The sequence below is a fragment of the Mustela lutreola genome, chromosome 18 (genome assembly GCF_030435805.1).
Source record: "Mustela lutreola isolate mMusLut2 chromosome 18, mMusLut2.pri, whole genome shotgun sequence".
NCBI lineage: Eukaryota > Metazoa > Chordata > Mammalia > Carnivora > Mustelidae > Mustela > Mustela lutreola.
This window is the reverse complement of record NC_081307.1, coordinates 27,724,708-27,742,631: the sequence shown is the minus strand read 5'-3', so window position 1 is coordinate 27,742,631 and position 17,924 is coordinate 27,724,708. Positions and strand designations below refer to the sequence as shown.

Below are 17,924 nucleotides of genomic sequence, written 5' to 3'. Positions count from 1 at the left end.
AGAAGCCTAGCCTGAGGGTGCCTGGGTGGCTCAGTGGGTTAAGCCGCTGCCTTCAGCTCAGGTCATGATCTCAGGGTCCTGGGATCGAGTCCTGCATCGGGCTCTCTGCTCAGCAGGGAGCCTGCTTCCTTCTCTCTCTCTCTCTGCCTGCCTCTCTGACTACTTGTGATTTCTGTCTGTCAAATAAATAAATAAAATCTTAAAAAAAAAAAAAAGAAGAAGAAGCCTAGCCTGAAAGAGAGAGAGAAGAAACCATCTGGAAAGGCAAGGGTGGTGACACCCAGTAGATCAGTTAGCAATCAGTAAACTGATAGGAGATAATGAGCAAGATCCTTTTGTAGTTGTTTTAATCCTGATAGACCTTGGAAGATTTATAGGTTACTTACTTTCAAAATGTGGGCTTGTCTCATGGAACGTATTAATATTAATACAAAATAATTTTTTCATTGAAAATGAGGAAAAAAAGGCTTTATGCAAAAGAAATATTCCCCAATTAATTCCATTAATTCAATTTCAATTAATTAAAAAATAAATTTTACCAATCTCTTTCTCTTTATAGTAATAATCATGCAGGAGATTAAATTTTACTTGAAAAATCCCTCAACCCACCCAAAATGGGCTAGTATTTTGTTAATTCTCTAATTGTTACCTACTCATTAAACAACTTGCTAAAATCTTACTTAGTGGATACTTCTCTCCTTGGACAGCCAGGGCAGACCGATCTGTGGACATTTCGACATTTTGATCAGGACAGTACTGCAAGAGGCCCAGAGCAGGGGGCCGGAAGTGTTTGGTCCTATCTGAGCCTTAGTTTCTCCATATTTAGATTGAGAGTATTTTTTAAAATTAGATCTCAGGCCGCAGGACCTGTAATCCGAAGCCCATTTTATAGATGGATCCCCACTCTAGCCTTAAGATATCTATCTGCAGGACAGATAGAATGGAGAGTACCTGAGATGGTAAGAAATGCTTCCCGGGCGAAACATTTCCCAGAAGGACAATATTATTCCAGGGTGTGATCTCTGAAATGTTTGCCGTGATTCTATATACCATCTAACAGGGAGAAAAATCACCTTGTGAATTTTCCAAGTGAATCAACTGCTGATTCACAGGCGTGTCCATGAGGTGTTACTCATCCCATGGGAAGACTCAGCCCTCAGTCGTCCTTTGGAGTGGAGTGTGACTGAGCAGGTCTAGCTGGCAGAATTATTATGTTCTCCTGGTTTCTGCCCCCTGGTGTCCACGCTCCATGTGATTCTCTTCCCCTTGAGTGTAGGTGAGATCTGGAAATACAATGGGATTTCATCCTGTGATAAGGTTGGGTTACCTGCTAATGGGGAGGGATCCTACAGATGTAACAACACCAAGAGGGAGATTATTTGGGGTGAGACTGACCTGAGCAGGTGAACACCTCAAAAATGGATCTGGGCCTTCTCTGAAGAGAAGAATTGTTTGAAGTGAGAGAGATCCTCCTACTGGCCTTGAAGCATGTTAGAAACTGTCTGTGGAGGGAGCCAAGTGGCAAGGACCCAAGGCTTGTACCTATGGAGAGTGGTTTCTGGTCAATGGCTAGCAGGCAAACAGGGACTTTTGTACTATAGCCATAAGGAACCAAGTCCACCAATAACTTTTATGAGCTTGGAGATGGTTTATTTCCTAGTCAAGTGCCCGGGCAGGGATACGGGGCCCAGCTAACATTTTGCCTTCAGCCTGGTGGGATCCCAAACATAGATCTAGCTCAACCGTGCTCAGACTGTAGGCCACAGAAGCTGAGAGAATAAATGCATATTGTTTAAAGATGCTAAGCTTGTAGTAAGTGGGTCTGCGGCAGCAGAAAGCAAATAGAGCAGGAGCCGTTCAGCACTCATCTCCTCCACCCAGCTTTGTGCCCCTTGACTTTACAACCCTAGCACAGGGCCTTGCACATGCCAGGGCAGAGAGTCCAACCTGGTATGAGCTCTAAGGATCTGATGGAAACCATGGAGGATGTATTAGGTGGTAGTACATGACCCTTGATGTAGGATAGGACCCATCACCTGTGAGGTCCTAATCTGTGTGCTTCACAACCACTGTGCAAGGATGATAATATTTGTTAGAATCCTTTTATGAATAAGAAAGCTGATGTCCATGGAGGTTAACCAAGATGCCCAAGGTCATGTCATTGATGAGCAAAAGGTCAGGCTTCATGGCCAGATCTTGATGACTCCAAAGTCAGCGAGCTATCGTTTGCAGTCTCCTTCCTATTCTTCACCTCCACTCTGTTTTTGAGTTCCCAAGGGCCACATGGTCCCCCACCTCCCAAGTGCTTGACTCTGGTGTGCTCATGTAGTTTTACTCCTTGCCTAGAGCAACCCTTGTAGACAAAACATTCCTCGTTGGTCCCCTTGCTCATATATGTTTGCTGCTCCTCACACGTGCCATGATGGACAGAAGCTCCTGGCTTTGATACTCCAATGCCAGGAGCCACTGCTCCTTTGCCTTCTGGAGCCTCTGGTGACAGGTGAGAGAAGAGTAGAGTTGGATAGAAAATCAGGGATATAAAAAAAGAAAACTATGAATAGGTATCTTCCCATTTGTAGCCAGAGTAGACTCCCCAGCTCTGTAGCATTCCAACTTTATTCTGGGATTTGTTCACCCTTCTTTAGTTTGGCTTTTTAAAATGATGCCGTATAGTTCTTCGTTCTCTTGAAGGCAGTTTCTGGAAAATAAGTCTCTGCCACTTGTTCAGACTGTTTTTAAGGATCTGAGATCATCTATGTTTCTGTGCTTTCCTACAGCCATTCTCAAGGAAGGGCTTGGTCCTTTCTGAGCCTCTATCCACTGGACAGATTCTCCTTGCTTGTGCTGCTTCGCTATCTCAAGAGGCCAGAGCTCTAAGAATCAGGATAGGGGTTTCTCACAATCTGCTTTGCAGATGCCTCCTCTCTGCTAGATTCTCCTCTCTGCTAGATTTTTGATTTGTATCTTTTGGAGAAGTAGTAGAAAGAGTCAAGAATCTAGAGTCAGAAATAGCTGGGTTTGTGTTCGGGCATCATCACCAACGGACTGTGTGACTTTAGGCAAGTTGTTCAACCTTCCAGGTTTCATTTCCTCAGTTACAAAATTAGGAAAAGAATACCCCCTTCGGGGCGCCTGGGTGGCTCAGTGGTTAAAGCCTCTGCCTTCGGCTTAGGTCATAATCCCAGGGTCCTGGGATCCAGCCTCACATCGGGCTCTCTGTTCAGCACGGAGCCTGCCTCCTCCTCCTCTCTCTGCCTCCCTCTCTGCCTACTTGTGATCTGTCAAATAAATAAAAATCTTTAAAAAAAAATACCCCCTTCATCTGATTCATAGGAGAACTACAGGAGATGATGCTTGTAAAGCCTCTGGCGTGGAAAAATTGTGTAACAGTGCTAGCTACTATTATATATGCACATGTGGCAAAATGATAGTAGGCAATATTAACTGATGCATTCTCATCTTCGTCATTCCCACTTGCTTTTACTCTCTTATGCTCCCTATTCCCATACTGCCCATTTGGCTATTAGACATGAGATCTTTGTGTCCCCAAGGAAAATTATTGCAGCAGAAGAAAGAGGGCATTATGTTCTCGAGTCCTGATGTCTACGGCTGAAGCTGACACAGAAAGAGAGGGCTGATCTGCTTCTTCCCTCCCCTGCCTCCTTGCCACTAGGTCCAAGTCCTCCAAGCTGGAGGAGGGAAGAGACCTAGCAAGGAGAGTAGCAGAATGAGTCACTGGTGTGGGTTCTGCCCATTTTCTACTTGGAACCCTGAAAGAGAAGCTTCCACAATAACACCCCCCCCCCCCCACCAGAGTAACTGTAGAAAGAGCAGACTCACAGACACCCATGTAACATGTCCCAGTCGCACTCAGGAAACAGCTAACTAACCTTCCTCTGTGGTCTTAGGTGCAGTTGCCTTTGAGGGGTGCAAAACACGCCATCCCCAAATGGGCCTCTTTGGCATAGGATTATTTTGAGTCACATAGAATTATTTCGAGACACAGGAAAAGCTCTGAAAAGAGAGTAGAAGTTACTCTTTTTCAAGAGAAATTTGTATTTACAAAGGAAACCTCCACTTGTAAGGATGTCTCCCTCTATGTACCAAGAAGAGAAGGATGACTCTTTTTAAAAAAAAAAAAAAATTTTTTTTTTAAATTTCTTTTCAGTGTTCCAGAATTCATTGTTTATGCACCACACTCAGCGCTCCATGAAGGATGACTCTTAATCATAAAAGACTGACTGATGGAGGGAGCACAGACTTAAATCTGTGTAACAACCTTACTCTTGTTTATCTTGTTTTTCCTGATAACCTCCCACATGACCAGCCCACCTCACTCTTCTTTCTTTTTTCTTTAGCTGAAGATGGTAGTTAAGCCAGAGGCTAAGCCATCTCAAGGAGTTATCACCTGCTTTCCCCTGGGTAGCTTCCATTTACACATGAGGTATACATGTTAGTAAACTTCTGTTTTTTGTTTTTTGTTTTTTTCTTCTTTTAATCTGATTTTTATCACAAGGGTCTCAGCCAAGCATTCAGAAGCTTACAGGGAAAATGATCTTTCTTCCCCTACAGGGGCCTCAGGGATTCAAGGACATTGAGTAGCAGCAGAATAAACCACGAAAGCAGAAGCTCACTGGGAATGCAGATATCTCCATGGATGCCAGAGAGCAGAAGTGATGAGGACAACCTAGCAAAATGATGTAAGTCTCAGCAGGACTGTCACAGGCCCCTGTGACAATGGAGGACCACCTACCTCCAACCATCCAACCTCTTCCTCCCTCCATGACACAATGCTTCGCAAACTCCCAGGCAAGGAGAGAGCCCCCGATTGGCTGAGTTAACACTGACTGGAGCAAGTGTGCCCTAGATTGATGAGTTTTCCACTGCCAAGTAGTACTGAGGTTCAAGTGACTCAATTTATTAACAGAGCGCTGAAGTTAGTTTGTAGACCCACAGAATGGAGGCTGTCCCAGTGAACTGAACGAACCTCCGAGCCAGTGTGCATGCACATGGGCATGTGCTCATGCTCACACACATACACACACACAAACACACCCACATCACCATGGCATCCTTCCTTGCTCTGCTTGCCTCTGGGAGTGATCTCCTCTTTCGCCAAGGGCCATGCCACCCTAGACTTTCTCACTATTCTCATACTTGGGATTAAAGACACTTTAAAGCAAACTCCCGTATTTATTAAAGCTTTCTTTCTTTTTTCTTTCTTTCTTTGAGATTTCATTTATCTATCTGAGGAAGAGGGAGGGAGAGAGAATCTGAGAGACTCTGTGCTGAGTGCAGAGCCCCACGTGGGGCTCGACCCCATGACTGCAAGACCTGAGCAGAAACCAAGAGTCGGGTGCCCCAATTGACTGAGCTACCCAGGCACCCCTGCCGCTTAGTTTTTTTAACATACACAGTTCTAGGTCAAAGTCATCTAAGAACCAGAAGGTATAGCTTTCTCTTTCACCTAGGTTATTTGCCTTTCTATCTAATCAGCTGCTAATTTGAGCCCCAGGAGAAGTTAATTTTTAAGAGTGCTGCCCATTTCCTGCTTGGCACCCTGAAAGAGAAAACTCCCACAATACCTCCCCCATCAGAGTAGCTGTAGGAAGAGCAGACTCATGGAAACCCTACCTGTCCCAACAGCATTCAGAAAACAGCCAACTAACCTTCCTCTGTGGTCCCAGGTGCAGCTGACTTTGAGGGGTACAAAATTTCACTGATTCTTCTCACACGTCGTGCTTTGAAAAAATTACTGATACTGATTATTTGTACACTAGAAAATGTCCTCAGTTGAATGTCATCCAGAACATTCTGGTTGACAAGTAGTGATGCAGTTCAGCGGAAGCTGATGTGACTGATGAATTTATCGGGATGGCAAAGGCACGAGGACAATTCAGAGCAAAGCAGCAATTGACCAGGCTTTTTTCTTGAAGGTGGTTTGGCTACTTTTGGTAGGATATTCTGGTGAAAGATAAACTGAGGCATATTACATTTTTAAGAGTTTATTTGAGTAGAAATGGATTTGAATCAGGCAGCAGAAAACCACAAGTGGTTAGGAGCCCCTTGGGGCCTCGGGGCAAGACTTGCATAGAAAAGCCAGAGAAGCAAAGCACGGAAATTGCTTGATTGGGTCTAGCTTGAACAGTTGCCTTATTTGGAAAAGTTGGCTGTTTGTGATTGGTTGGCCTTAGATTTGAATTTCTTAGCCTAGAGGCATCTGTTGGCTTAGGTTTGGGTCTACTTTCTGGGCTGCCCCAGCATCAGGGTCACCTCGGTCCAAATACTTACCTTTCAATTACAACTGAAAAATAACCTCTTGTTTGAGCCTCCTGCCTGGCCAGAGCTGAGCTGGAGAGAGCCAAAGGCATCGAGGTGATCAATTAGGACAAGCCAAAGTGAGAGTAACCATGGAGCCTTTAAATGCTTATTGGGTTGGAGGAGGAAGAGGCAGACTGGGGAAGCACTAGCTCTCCCAGTGTTTTATTTTTCACCCTGGAACAGGGCCAGCACAAACAGGAAGCCCAGACAAAAGGCTCCTGCCAGTTTGTGGAGGGGGTGGAGAGAGCTGGGGAAGAGTAGGAGTGAAAATACTGAATACTGAGTCAGAGTGACTCAGAGCTCAGGGTCCCCCTGCCCCCAACTCTAGAAGGTGCTCTCTGCAGAGGTGCCTGAAAAATGCCTCAACCATGACCCCCCCGCCCAGAGCCCCCTGCATAAGGAGGCCTCCAAATGGTGGTGATAGGGCTAGGAATGCAGGTATTTCTATGCATCACCAGCCAGGAGGGCCCAAGGATCCCTCCAGAGACTCCATGCGTTGCACACAGACACAGTGCATTGGCTTTGCATGAAGTGGGCTATGAGGAGGTGAGCTTCCCCCCATGAGGTCACTAGGTAAAGCCTCTGTAATTGGCGAATGTGGGGCCTGAGAGATCACGCAAAGTGTTGTGACCTGGAGTCACACTCCTCACCCCTCAGCTTGACTTTCTTATCCACAGCCCAAGTCCTAACTGGATGTCAGTGGGAAGAGATTTGTGACCCGCCCCCACCCAAGGAGTTTTCAAATGTGCCTATTTGAGTAGGCCTTTCTGAGCACCCATCTGTATTCTAAACCCTTGTTAGTTCATTTGCTGTTTTTCCATATACTTCCTGAGAATAGATATATGATAAACGTTGCCTGTATTATCTTGACCTTGATGGCTATTTTCCTTTAAAACAGTAACATGAAGTCAGTAATATACTCCTCTTCTGTACATCTATACACTGGTTTGTTAGCAATGAGGACAAATGTCTGGTTTCTTTTCTTCTTTTCTTACGTGTTCCGATGTTGTGATGTTCATTCTCCTCCATACCCACTCACCATGTAAAACCCAGTGAGGAAATCAACATTCTTTCTAGAACTAGTGTACCATATGCACCTCACATGGGTGGTAAAAGCAGTCCCTCAAAAGCTGACCTATTCTGACTTAGCTTGGCCTTGGTTCTCTGCAGTCTGGGGGAAGGAGGCTATACCAAGATCAGTCAGTTGACCTGCCCTAGGATCAGCTGGAAGCAACCCCAGTTTTTAAACTATTGAGTCATCCAGGTTTGCTTTGCTTTCTTTTTTTTGACAGATAAATAGGTAGAGATTGGGAAGCTAATCAAAGGCTACTTAGGATGGGCGGAGGTTAGACTTCACATGCTCTGGAATTTTCTTTGACTCAGCTTACTTTTGTTGACTTGAAAGGAAGGGAAATAGCCTCTTATCAGGTGTTCCCTGTTTTTTTCAACAACCACTAACTCCACAAGGGAGTCTTTTATCTTTATAGTCCTAGTACCTAGCACGGTGCCTGGCAAAGAAATTATAAATACTCAATAAATATTTGTTGAATAAAAATGTTAAATTCCCCAGGGACTGTCTGCAAATTCAAGACTGAACCTGCTAATGTGGCTGCCATAGTCAGGCAGGCGGGCAGGATCTCTCTCAAGGTAGCTCAGCATCATGGTTGAGTGGGTAGACCCTACAACTAGACTCCTGGGTTCAAAATCTTGGCTATGCTCCTTAGTTCTTTGTGCCTTTGGTCAAGTTACTTTAGTTTCCTGCTCTGTAAATTGGGGCTGTCTTGTAAGGTTGATAAGAGCACTACATGAGTTAATATTTAAAACCACTTAGAAGAGTGAGGGCATAAAGTTGAGAGCTGTATGTGTTGACAAGTAAATAAAGTAGTTTTCCCAGTTCTATTGACATATTCAATGGCAGCAAATTCATGGATATCTAAATAACCTATCATGGTTCTACTGTGCTTTAATTTATCAGACAACTTCTCTGTCGTTATCTTTTTTGTTCTGTTTTGTTTTGTTTTGTTTTGTTTTTAGAGAGAAAGAGAGAGCATGTATACACATGCCTGGAAGTTGGGGGTTGGGAAGAGAGGGAGAGAGAGAATCCCAAGCAGGCTCCATGCCCAGCACAGAGCTCAATGTGGGGCTCCATCCCATGACCCTGAGATCATGACCTGAGTAGAAATCAAGAGTCACACTTAACCAGCTGAGCCACCAAGGAACTCCTCTGTGATTATCTTTGAACAAATTCTCCTATCACTCCTACTGGTAGGGAGATATTATGGCCCCCATGTTAGAGAAGGAGAAACTGTAGTTCAGACTGGGGAAGAAGTAGCTTGTTAGCTCAATAGAACCAGTGCTTAAATACATGAAACCCAACAGAGAAGGTGTGGATGTGGGTGGTGGAGTGGGGATGGGGAATTCTGAACTGAAATGAACTGTGACTATGTTCTGCGAAAAATATTTCTTAGTCATAGTTCCAATATAAGTTTCATATGCTGGAAAAAAAAATGGGTTGCCCACCAACCATAATACCTCCAGAGATAGTGCACATGTCAACTTAACATTTCCTGGAATTTGCTTGACACAATTTGAAATTATGCCACTCTCCAACTAAGGTAGCTCTTTCAATGCAGTGACTTAAAGGGACATGTCCATCAATCAGTTCTTCAGCACAATGTAGATGACCTTAAGGCTCTCACAGATGAACTTTCACAATAAGCTTCCACCAGCGACTTGAGTTTTAAGGAGAAATTTGTAAAGAGACTCTCTAACAAATAATTTAAAAGTTTTAGTGGTTAACTTTAAGGATATGAATGTATTATAGCTTTTTTTCTTAGGCTCTCATTGGATAAACCAAACCACTGTTTTGGTTCAACCGTCTCAACCTTCCAATTCTGCTCTATGCTTGAGGGTGTATGAGGAAATGCAGGATAGGAGAGGGAGAGAGCAGGGATAAGTCAGATCCTAATTGTGTATGATTATATACTAATATTAGAAATTCAAATGAAATGTAAGTGATATTTGACTGGTTCAAACATCAGAAAGAGATATTTAGAAAGTTCATATTCAATTTCTCACATTAAAGATTTCTGAAAAAAATGTTTTCAGAAGGCTAACAAGTCGATCAAGAGGGATAAAGAACTGAAAATAAAATAGAAGGATGGAATATTAATTAATTAAAGTCTTTAAATTTTGTATCAGCCTGGGTTGGCTCAAGGAAGTATTGAATCAGACCACAGCTGATATGCACAAGCCAGGCAAATATGATTTCTTTTTTTTCCTCACTCCAAAGTCTCAAGTTCATAGCAGGAGACAGGAAGCTATGGGGGGGTGTGGGGGAGCAAGAGATGGGGAAGGCAGGGTGAGAATGCACAGGTGCAGAACAGGCTTTCAGTTCATATACTGCCTCTACCCATCTCCCTAGTGGTAGTCCAACTCATTCTTACAGATTTTTAAATAGTAGAAACTCTCAATAGGCACCACTTACAAATTTTATTTTTCAACCCTTCCATCTGAATTTACACTGACAACAATGGCTCTGGAGGCAAAATGTTCAAAATAGAGACATGGCAGCATTGGCTAAATTGGCTAAATGTAGCCTAAATAGGGAGCTATAATTTCTTGACTGTATGACATTCTGATTAAATATTAGAAACAAACAACAACAACAAATGTGCGTGTGTGCGCGCACACACACACACACACACACACACACTCAGGTTTTGAGCAGAATCAGGTTTTTTTAAACGTTAAAAATGGGAAAGGGTCTTGAAAACCTTGAAGGCCTGGAAATAAATACTATAAATGAACAATAGGATCTGGAAATACTATAAGAAACTTATTTCTTTATAAGATTGTTAGAGACTATTAGATATGGATAGGTTATAGAATATTAAGTTTTGTTTCCTCCCTGGCTTGCCACCATCTTCTGAGCCTCCAAACCCAGATCACCTCTCCCCTCTCCTACCATGGCTTCTTCTGCCGGCCATCCCTCTTCACCAGGCTGCTTCTGCTCTGGCCAGTCATTTTTAGCTAATGAGAATGATCACCGCCTACACTGCCCAGAGGTACTGTGATGAGTTCTTAGTCACAGAACTTCCATATGCATCTTGAGAGTAAGAGAGAAAGAGAGATGACAGTTTTAAGTCCAAATCTGAGTTGAAAGAAGAAATAGCAGAACAGGTGTTGGCCAAGATTTTCCTCTCATTCAATTCATGGGTAAGACCAAGGATCATTAAATAGGCCCCCAACAGAGTTTCTCCAATAAAGATCCAGGGATCACCCAAAGTGCCTGTTGAACAGAGATTCCTGGACCCCATTGTCCTTGACCTCTTGAAGCAGGATCTCCAAGCATGGAACCCTGGTATTTTCTTTTTCACATGGTGATTGTGAGGCCTACCAAATTTGAAAGGTTATGAGCTCTCTCTAGGCATGGCCAAAGCACCACTTACTTTTACATACCATGTGAGTACTGCGAGAGTCTTTAGAAACCCTTGACTTTACGCCTGTGGACACTAGGAAACAGGTTGTAATTTGGCCACAATCACTCTACTATTAGTGGCCTACTAAGACTGGGACCCAGATATCTTCCTTCCTAATAGCCATATATGATTTACATCTGTGATTTATTATTTCCCCTGCATCTAAGAAACGGACTGATTGAGATCCTCCCACAGCAAAATTCACTTTTTTCTCTTGCTCAGGATTAACTGATAAGTTGGATAGATTGGAAAAGAAATGAAGACTTAAATTGGAATCTTTTATTTTAATCTATGGAAAGTTCTGGCAAATCACTAACAATGATGAAATAGTAACAGTGTACGTGGAGGATCTTTGGTCACAAGATTTCTGTTAAAAGACAATTCTGGGCCATTTCTAGTCACTGCCATGTCTCACTGCTGAAGTCTCATCATGGAAGGACACTTTTAAGAGTACAGATTTATTTCAGGTAGCAAGTAGAACTTTATTGGACTAGAGTAAGAGTAGCCCTTCTCAAATGCTACATCAAAGATTCAGATCTGATACCAGTTTCAACATGTATAGGTTTCTCCCCCACACCATCAAGCAATTCTTGGACACTCTCATGGTGTCTTCCAATGCAGCTTGATTCTGACACTATCTACCTGGAGAGAGTGTCCTATGGCACAGGGTAAGGGCTCAGTCCTGAAAGATAGCCACTGTCTCCCCATGCCAGTTGTGGGTTCGGATTGTCACCTGTGCTTCTGATGACAGTCTATGAATCAGAGGTTCCAATGATTCCCTTATGGGTGCCTTTGGTGGGATACCCTTCTAATGGGTTCCATTAATTAGCTAGGGTACCTCACAGAACCCAGACAAGCATTTTATTTACTAGATTACCAATTTATTATAAGAGGATATAACTCAGAAAGAGACACAAGAGAGGCATAGGACAAGGTATGGGGAAAGGGTGCAAAGCTTCTGTACTCTCTGGGTGCACCATTCTCCCCACGTCTCCATGTGTCCACCAACCTGGAAACTGTCTGAACCCATTTCTTGTGAGTTTTTATGGAGGCTTTATTACATAGGCGTAATTGATTAAGTCATTGGCCACTGGTGACTGAACTCAACCTGCAGCTCCCTTCTCCTCCCCAGGGGTCAGACCAAGGACAGGGAGGATGAAAATTCCAAGCTTCTTATCACATGGCTCCTCTGGCAACCAGCCCCCATGCTTAGGTTACCTGGCTTTCCAAAAGTTATCTCATTGTCATTATAAAAGTCACCTTTATCGCTCTTATCATTTAGGAAATCCCAAGGTTTTTAGGAGCTCTGTGTCAGAACAGGGAAGAAGACCAAACACCTATTTCTTATTATAAATCATAGTATCACATGGACCATTTCAACGTGCAGGAAGTTTGATCCTGGCCAACTGAGAAAAGTGAAGATAGTAGAACATGTGCATATGTGTGTGTATAATGAGCATACCACCTTTTCTTGGGAAAGTATTGGTCCTTTAATCTGAGATTGTGTCCTTCTTTATTTGGAGGGGGAGGTGGAAAATGAGAAGTTGGGGGGAGTTAAAACATCTTTTTTTAAAAACAAATAATGGTGATAATAGATTGTGTTCTAGAGAACGTTCTTACTTGGCAAGAACAAAAGTTGGATATCTTTAATTCCATAAAATCCAAGGTTGTAAACACAACTAGACTATCTAACATTACCTTATTACCATGTTCTCTCATATTGACTCTCATTTCAGCAAATCAGTGCTCACGTGCCTGGGGACACACCTGACGTTCTCACCTCTTAGTTCCATGACCTCATTTCCAAAATTCTGGGTTAAGCAACTTCATCCTTCTGCTCAGTCATATCTTTTTCAGGATCAGATTTGCCCCACCTTCCACTCACTCTCTGACCATAATGTCTCATCATTTCATCCAAGTTTATCAGGACCATCAGGCTCTGGACCACTGTTCTTACCCCCTGCATTTGTCACCCTTCTGTTTTCACTCCCCTCTCCGGCCAGCTTAGATTCCATGGTTCATCCATTCAGTAAATCATTTTTCAGCATCCTGAAGTCCTCTGTATTCTTTTTTTTTTTTTTTTTCATATAAATGTGGGCAAAGGCCCAAAGTTGGATAAAGCCAACACACACCAATACCCAAACAGCTGAGTGTAACCAAGTAAAATCACACCACGGGGCAGGCTGGTGCCGCTGTGACCTGATTCATAATCACCGGTGCCAAGGGGACCCTCGGCACTGCCCAGCGACCTTACCGAGCTTCTCTGGTCAACTCACTCTCCTGCTCTTGACAACGATTGTTGCAAACTTTCCTTGATGCCTTGATCACCTCCCTAACTCCAAGCAGAGACCTTGTCGTCTACTTTGTAGAACATACAGAGGCTGTTATAAAGGAACTTCCTGCCACAAAAAACGATACACCTGGCTTCATTAGCATCCAGCTTCACACTTTCCCCATTAAAAAAAAAAGTCTTTCCTCTTCCCCGCAATTATGCTCTGATTTACCCTCACTCATTTACTGCTCTGGCTACTCCTTCTCTCTCTCCCTGTCCTTCAAAGCCAATTTCTCAAGTTTCTTATACTTGTTATTTGCTTCTTTGCTTTCCACTAATGAATCAGTCCACTCAAAGCTGGATTCCGTCTCTGTATTTGCAGGGTCCCCTTTGTCAGGATCACCTATAAAACCTGCCCTCACAAAGCCAATGCATATTTAAAATCTTCCTTTTCTCTGAATTCTCAGTGGCTTGTCACATTTCCTCTGGAAAGTTTCTTCCCACAGCTTTCTCAGCCCATACGGTTTTCCCGTCTTTGACTTGAATGGTCCTTTTTCTCCTTTCCTTGTTCAAAGGTTGGAGCTTCCTCTTCTGGTGTGCATTCCCCCCCAGTGCCATCTCTAGGCAAAGCAACTACAAGGCCACTCTTGATCTCCTTGACCCCCCCACCCCCCCCATCCTTCCCCCACCCACCCACCTCTCTTGTTGACTCTCCTCCAGCCACAGTGACCCTCTGAATGCTCTCCTTCAACCTTCCAGGCAGAAATGGGTTTTTGGAAATTCTTTGGTAAAATCAGTGAATTAGCACTCAACACTCAGGACCCATCGAAGGGAGGGCTGTCGGGTCCCCAGGCTTATATTTAAGTCACATAAAACCAAAGCATAAGGAGCAGATTAGACAAGGACTCTTCCAGCCCAGACACACTCCTTAATAGCTTTTTGTACCAAACTTAAACTTGGCAAAAACGTTTTCTTGAAAGGGAGATGCTTGCCTTTCCTGAAGATGCCTAAGCACCTCAGTTCTTCAGGTCTTTTCATTATTATTATTTTTTAAAGATTTTATTTATTTATTTGACAGACAGAGATCACAAGTAGACAGAGAGGCAGGCAGAGAGAGAGGAGGAAGCAGGCTCCCTGCTGAGCAGAGAACCTGATTCGGGGCTCTATCCCAGGACCCTGAGATCATGACCTGAGCCAAAGGCAGAGGCTTTAACCCACTGAGCCACCCAGGCGCCCCATCTTTTCATTATTTAAAAAAAAATTTTAATTCCAGGATCACTAACATAGAGTGTTGCATTAGTTTCAGGCGTATAGTATAGTGATTCAGCAAGTATATGCATTACCCAGTGCTCACCGTTAAGTGTACTCTAATCCCCTTCACCCATTTCTCTCACACCCCACCCACCTCCCCGCTGTTAACCTCCAGTCTGTTGTGCAGTTAAGAGTCTGTTTTTTGGTTTGTCTTCCCCCACTTCTGTTCCTTTGTTTTGTTTCTTACATTTCACATTTGAGTGAAGTCATATGGTACTTGTTAGGTCTTTCATTATCAGGGTGGTAAAAGGTAGAGATTCTGGGCATGAAAATTGTCTTGTGAATATTTCTTGGCCTGCTTACCATGTGATAATTAATGATAATCATATTGTAAAGGATACTTATAATCATATTGCAAAGGATAAGGATGGAACAAGTAGAAAAATCAACCAGGAAACTAATACTTATTTGTTCCGTCAACAACAAAATCCCGAGAATGATCTTGGGCTCAAGTTCTAATATTAATATGTTATGATGTCTCAATTAATACCTCGTGGCTGAGACAAAGAAGTTAGTGAGCTAAACAAAATTATCTAATGTGGCTTTGGAAATGTATGGTGCCTTCTCCACCCCTCCCCTCTGTACTCCTCATGTACAATCCGTGTTCTCATCATTGAGAAAGTTTTGTGCCCCTCTCACCTCCCCTTGATTAAATTTCATTTTTGAAGGCTTGAAAGGTACAATAAAAAGGAGTCATTTATATCAGTGGGTTTTAACATGGAGCTGGGAGGCCATTAAGGTGGGCCTTATGCACACTCCTCCCGGAGTGGAAACATGGACTTTTACACTGGGCCAAACAGCCAATATTCCCAGGACTTTGCATGAACACCTGCAGTCTGGTATAGGAATGAACTTTTGCTCAGTGATTGCCTTCGCAAGCAATTATGGTTAGCCAAGATTGGTTTTCTGTTGCCAACATCAACCAAATTCTTTGCCAACATAGACAAGCATTCCCTTTTCTCTTTAATAAACCCTAACTTCTGTTTCCTAGTGGGTCAAAATTTGGGTTGCTACCTTAACGTGTACTCCCAAATTGCAATTCTGAGACCCAAAATAAATGTGTTTGTTTGATTCAGTTCTGCTTCTTCTCTCAGTTGACACAGGTAATACACTGACATGGTTCCAGAAAGTTGAAGTCTTATAGGAAAGTGAACACATGTGAAATCTCACTTCCATCCCCGACCCCATCCACCATTTACATTTTTATTAGTTTCTTCTTCTTCTTCTTTTAAACCCTCCTGGTGTTTCTTTATGCAAATGCATTCTTTTTTTTTTTTTTTTTGAAAGATTTTATTTATTTATTTGACAGACAGAGATCACAAGTAGGCAGAGAGGCAGGCAGGGGAGGGCTGGGAAGCAGGCTCCCTGCTGAGTAGAGAGCCCGATGTGGGACTCCATCCCAGGACCCTGAGATCATGACCCGAGCCGAAAGCAAAGGTTTAACCCACTGAGCCACCCAGGCGCCCCAGCAAATGCATTCTTAACTCTGTCCTCCCTTTTTACACAAAATAGAGCATATTACCTATGTGTTCGGTTTCACCCATTTCTACTTAATCATACATAGGGGAGATCTTCACCTATTGGTTAAGCAGACTCCTCCCCACTTTTTACAGCAAATCATGTTCCATTATGTGGACGTATCACAGTCTATTTAACCTGCCTTCTTTATAAATGGGTTGCTGCCTTTTTTTTTAAACCATGAAAACAATGTTGTGATGAGTAATTGTAACTAAAATTTTGTGCATGGACAGATGTATGGGTAGCTTGAATTTCGAAAAAAGTAGATTGAAATGAAGAACATAAAATTTGGTTAAATATTGCCAGATTCTCCTCCACAGGGAATTACACCATTTTGCAAACCAACCAGTGGGAGGAGGTATCTCCTTGTGTTGCCCACAGAATGGTATCTAACTTCAGGGCTTCTGTCAATCTGACAGAGGACAGATGACACCTTACTTTAATTTGCTTTTTCTCTTATTACGATGGAAATTAAGCACTTTACCTGAGTGTTAGGGACATTTGGTCTTTCCTTTTCTGTGAACTGTGTCCATGCCTTTGGTCATTTTTCTACTGAATCGCTGGCTTTTTCCTTTTTAATATCTCAAACTTCTTTAGATAGTAGTGAGATTAGAATGGACTCATTTTCTCAACCCATTATAAAGAACTATAGCTTTAAAGAGTCTTTAAAAAGTTATTCATGCCACCCTCTGTTCCCTGAAAACAGGAATCCCCTATTCCCAGTTCGGATCATTTAATTTAGTTTTCTGACTTAAAAACTATTCCATGTTCATTATAGAAACACTGGAAGGAATTTAAAACTTCACGTTTGCACTTTGTTATACTCCTTTTCTAAGTACGTTATTTAAGGGAACACTTTCCCAGGGTGGCCACTAGGGACATTGTGGTTTGACATACATGTCTCCCAAGTTCTTTTTCCCCTTCTATTAGCCCCACTGAAAATGCATGTGGTGGAAAATGTCCTTTATGCTGTTACTATTCTGCAAAGCAAGGAAACAAGCAAAAACATGGTCATATTTAGGGACTGTGGTCTCTACAGACCTGCTGTCCTTCCTGGCATCCTGGTCATCTTAGGAAGATGAAAGCTCTGCTTATCCTATTCAGTAATTCGCCACCACCTCAAAATATTTGATGACAAAATCCTGCTGCATGCTTTCTAAATCAAGCTCCAGATCTTGGTTAAAACTGTTTTTAAACTAGAGTTAGCGGCACCATATCAGAAATGAGAACAACAAAAACTTGAACATGTTGGTGATTTACGTTAAAATTTATATTTTGAAATAAAAATGCATAACAAAAATTTACAAAACAGTCACACAGGAACACATCTCAAGATACCAGGACATGCCTTATTTACTTAGAAAAAGTTCCACAGGTAAAACAAAGAGTGGTCATTTATAAATGTCAGTTTCTTTCTTTGAGCAAGAGATAGCTCACCTTAAATGTCACGACTGCGAAACCCCTGAGGCTCGGGATGCAGCAAGGGCTCAGGACCTGCCTGAGGGAGGCCGCCTGCGGGGTTGGCCTCCATGGTGGGGGCTGCTTCCCCAGGCACCAGAGGAGAGGGGAGACTGGTAATTTCTAAGGTCCTGCGTGCCAAGGGCCTTTCATTCAATGAACGGGACATCATTATAATTACCATTTTTTGTACCTTTGACTGTAAACTTCAACAGAAAATAACACGCTTAAAAACTGTACCATAAAATGTGCTATGGTTTCTGCTGTGACTCTTAGCACCTTTGGAAAATTTCCACCTCAGAAATTTCCGAGTTGGTTAGCTCTCTTGGAGATTCCTGCCTTGGGTTGGGGGGTATCTTCCACGCACACTAGTCCATACGGAAAAACTAGCTAGCGGGCCTTTTCCCAAAGCCGGTCCAGGGCTCTGCCCTCATCACACAGGCTGTGCCCACAGTGTCTCTGCTCAGGCTCAGACCATCTTCTAATGACAGAGTGCCCAGCTGATTGATTTAAATTGTTTTTCGTGGCATTTCACTGGTTACTATGTAAGTTGTATTTTAGTG

General features: G+C 42.9%; 1 long non-coding RNA gene across 1 annotated transcript in view; it reads left to right on the top strand.

Annotated features, from left to right (window-relative positions):
- LOC131820468 (uncharacterized) overlaps positions 1-17,924 on the top strand; it is a 49,163-nt gene that overhangs the window by 25,053 nt on the left and 6,186 nt on the right. Inside the window, exon 2 of the long non-coding RNA XR_009349650.1 lies at positions 4,573-4,700. This is a non-coding gene — a long non-coding RNA (uncharacterized LOC131820468). The remainder of the gene's footprint in view (positions 1-4,572; positions 4,701-17,924) is intronic.